This window comes from Quercus robur, chromosome 4, assembly GCF_932294415.1.
Source record: "Quercus robur chromosome 4, dhQueRobu3.1, whole genome shotgun sequence".
Classification (NCBI taxonomy): Eukaryota; Viridiplantae; Streptophyta; class Magnoliopsida; order Fagales; family Fagaceae; genus Quercus; species Quercus robur.
The window spans coordinates 54,418,986-54,423,268 of NC_065537.1; the positions used below are offsets into that span (position 1 = coordinate 54,418,986).

Consider the following 4,283-nt stretch of genomic DNA (forward strand, 5'->3'; position numbering starts at 1 on the left):
AAAGCTTGTCAAGAACTCACCGCATGTAGATCTTTTTTTTCTTTTCTTTTTTTAATAAAAAAAAAAAAAACCTAAAAAACGGCTTCTAAAGCACAATCCAAAAGTTAAAATTGTTAATTTTATAACCTCCTTTTCTCTTCAAATACATGAATGCAAAATTCTCCTTTTAAAAAAATTAATAATAACAATCATGCAAGACAAAATCTTCCAAAAACGGAGACTCTTGCCTTAAAAAAAAAAAAAATGAATTGTATCAACCGTAGAATGAAACTAGTATTTGGTGTTACTGTTACACATGAATATATAGGATCCACCCTAAGTAAATGTCAACTTTACATGTGTAACGGTGACATTAAGTTTTTTCCAGTAAAATAGGTAAGCAACTACGCTTTTTGATCCACCCAATTTTTACGAACACTTCTTATTTGCAAATAGTGGGTGAGTGAAAGTTGGACCTCCCCTATAAGATTTTATACCCATTAAATTCTTATTGAACACTTCTCTCTAGATTTGCCAAGCCATGTATTTCATTCACATGATGAAAAATATCATAGAGAGAGGGTCACCCTATTGGATTCCTTAATAAGGTTGGAAGGAATCCATTCTTTCACCATTCAAAACCAGTCAGCCATTGCTCTAGCTTCGAATCCCATATTTCACGCTTGTACTAAGCATATTGAAGTGGATTATCATTTCAATCATGAAAAAGTTGTTCATCAATTATGTCTCTAGTTCAGATCAGCTTGTTGACATTCTTACAAAGTATCTTCCCTCTCCTGCTTACACTTGTTTAAGGTCCAATCTTCTAATTCTATTCAGGACTCCTTCGATTGAAGGGGATGTTAACCCACTATGCAATCCACCGTAATCCACATGTATATTGTTACTAATCTAGTCAGCACAACACACGGGTAGAGGCTGATTACAATATCTAGATTAGTTAGAGTGAATTACGGATAAGTTTATTATAGTCTAACAGATTAGTATTCCTATCAAAAAAAAAAAACCAGATTAGTATTAGAGGCAGCTATTTATTGTAATGTATATGTACTGGGATTACACATTGTAATAATTAGATTGGAATATACAAAAAACACTCTCTCTTTCTCGGAATTTCTTCACATAGTGCCCTCTGCAGCTCGGATGTACAAGTCTAGCTCCAGTAATTACTCGCACGTTTCTTAACTCTTGTTTTGTGATGTATATAAGGAAGATGAATATGGTGAAATCTATATATATATATAAAACCGAAGCTTTTGAAGCTCCCACAAATTTCCACGTCAGCACAATATTAAAAAAAAAAACATAAATGAAAAAAATAAATAAATAAGCAAAGAAAAACCTTTCCTAAAACCCGATAAAAACCTAAGTATAAAAAAACATAAGCACCAAAAAAGCTCTGCCGTTCCTCTTTGGTCTCTTTTTCTCTACCTTCTCCTTCCCTAAAACCCAACACTGAAAATCAATCCTGCCTAGAAGCCATCCCCATACTGTCAGGTCTGAGTTAGAAAGAAGGCATCACCAACCATATCGCTCCGGTATGCCTCTTTATCTCTCTCTCCCTCTCTCTCTCTCTCTGTGGGTAGCTCTGTTAATGGTTTTAAAAAGTGAGATTGTTTGGCTTTTTGTATATACAGAGGGATCAGAAAGATGAAGGATTCGCTACCTTCGCAAGTTCTGAATGAGAAGCTGCCACGGTTTTTGCAGAAGTGTGCACAGACCTTCGATTCCGATCGCCGTTACAAAAACGACTTACGGTACCTCCGCGTTTGGTTACGGTTGGTATTTTACTAATCCATTGCTTTTTATTTCGTTTCCTTCTTGATGATTTCGATTCTGGGTCATTGGGTTTCTTAGAAGTTGTTTGGATGCGCTTTAGATTTTTTTGGTTATCCAAATGTTGAGAATTTATTCATTTATTTTAGTGTGTAGATGGGATTTTGAAGATCCGCGATTTTGGGCGATTTTGGGGATGTAAACCACCATAATCAGACCATATCAAACCCACAACCCAAAAGCAAAAAACGATTTTGAAGATCCGTGATTTTGGGGATGTAAACTAATCTGAAATAACAACTCATATGGTGTTCTTTTGGGCGTGTAGTTTGTTAAGATAAAGATTGTCAAAGAAGAAGATGACGAAGAAGAGCAAGAGCAAGCCGTAATCTAATCCAGTCATGGGTAACTTCTTCAAACTCTTCTTCTGCTTCGTCTTCATATTTTATTATAGCTAAGAACGATCATCTATTGCCCTATTAGTATTAACCAATGGATCATATGACTTTTAGTCATGATTTATCCACCACACTTGGTTTACTGTGTCTCCTTAGTGATCAAGGACACAGAAAGATTCTGATGTAACTATAAAGTATCGTGTTCATAAATGCCTCACCCACTAAAGTTGTTGTTATTATAATAAGAACCTTATCCCCCACAGACAACCGGTTGTCGTGGACCTAAATTGAAACACTCGTATACAAGAAATCATTGTGGCAATTTAAATGGTTGTGCCTGTGAGGTGTTTGATGCTAGGTCTTAGTGGGATTCTGCATATGGGGAACAATTGAACCCTTGAGCTAAGGAAGTTTAATTGCTGTTTCTTACAGTTACTATGCTTATTATGTCTATTCCTGTTGATGGCATTGCAATTTGTATCTCATACACATGTGAGACTTGGCTTGATTATGGAAAATCTTATGAGATACCCTTGAGCTATGGAAAATCTTACGGTTACTCTGCTTCTCCTGTTTTGAGATATGGTATCGACCAGGTATTGCAATTTGTATCTCAGTGAGGGTATCTCATACATATTATATCCTGTTGATGGCATTGCAATTTGTATCTCATACACATGTGAGACTTGGCTTGATTATACCCTGTTTGAAAGTAAAAAGAGTCTCTACTTATCTCTCAACATCCTAACCACCATTATATCAATTAAAAACAGGGCAGCCAAGTAGGTGAATTTACAGGACAAGTCTGGAACTTTGGTAGAAGAAAGGGTTGTGAAAATGGATTATCTATGTCATTGATTTTTTAAAAAGTTTGTTTAATGATTTATATATGCTTCATAATTGTTCATAAGTCACAGTTAAGAAAATTTTAGCTTCACTACTATGACATATGGGTTTCATAATCGAGCTTATTTTTCTTGAAATCTCATTTGGGTTGCTTTAAATGTTGATTCTTTATGCGTCTGATATAGTGATTTCTTATGCATGTGTCTATGAGGAAAGCTACTTTAAAAATTGAGCTATGGTGGTCTTTATTTCTTATTTAATTATTTTGAAGTTGATTCTCATATTGGTTGTCCTTAACTATCCTAAATTGTATTTGGGTAGAGCTTTGGATTATGGTCCTTTTGCCTATGGTAGGTGTAAAGCAATTTTTTTTTTTCCCTTAAGAAAAGAGAGAAGAAGTTGACAGAATTGCCTGTTAATGATACTTTCTGAGATTAAAGAATAGGTTTTGTTTAGTAATGGTGTTTCCACATTTCATTATTTGTTATATATGAAAATAACACCAATATGTTGTGGTTATCGCACTTTCTCAAATACTATAAATCTTCTTCTATTCTCAAAGCCCCTAACTTGGGTAAAGCAGCTGTTTTCTAGGAACTATTTCAAGGCAAAGCAAAAGGGTTTGACATGGAGAAGGCTTTATTGGCAAAGTCTATTCATGATTTTGAAAAAGCAATATCTATGGTATCTTAGCACAAGAGACGTGGTTGGGAATGTGAGCAAGCAAAGAAGATTTATAAAACTCAATGTTTTATGTTGAATAAATATATGATGTACTATATAATGCAGATTTGTTGTATTATGTTCTTTCTCTACTCTATTTGATGCATAGCAAAAGAATTTGACATTGGTAACTATATTCTATTTATTTATTATGAAAATAAGATTGCGATCATTATTGCAATTTGTTTATTTGTTTATTCATAGTATATATGTAACTATGAAAATAACTTCATTGCCAATGGACCTATGGTAGTGGTATTAATCTTTTCGGCATGTATGTATTTTTATGGAGATGATAATTGCAATATTGTTTTTTTTTTTTTTTTTTGTTAATCCCGTGCATCGCACGGGTTAGCGACTAGTTAATTTTAAACAGATTGTCACTCACATTTTCCCTTTTCTTTTGGAGCGGCTTGTTTCATATTTTCTCAAGTATCTTTGGCCCAAGAGGACTCTTGTTAATTGCTTGTTATCGAAGTCAGGTAGATTGCTGTAACATGGTTTGGTTGGTTTAGAGCTGCTATATGTTTGGGGAAAATT

At 34.3% G+C, this 4,283-nt stretch overlaps 1 long non-coding RNA gene across 1 annotated transcript; it reads left to right on the forward strand.

The window, feature by feature from the left end:
* Positions 1 to 1,233: 1,233 nt before the first annotated feature.
* LOC126723003 (uncharacterized) lies at positions 1,234 to 3,932 on the forward strand. The gene is made up of 4 exons (XR_007654095.1): positions 1,234 to 1,538; positions 1,638 to 1,778; positions 1,926 to 2,181; positions 3,604 to 3,932. It is a non-coding gene; the product is annotated as an uncharacterized LOC126723003 (long non-coding RNA).
* The last annotated feature ends 351 nt before the right edge of the window (positions 3,933 to 4,283 follow it).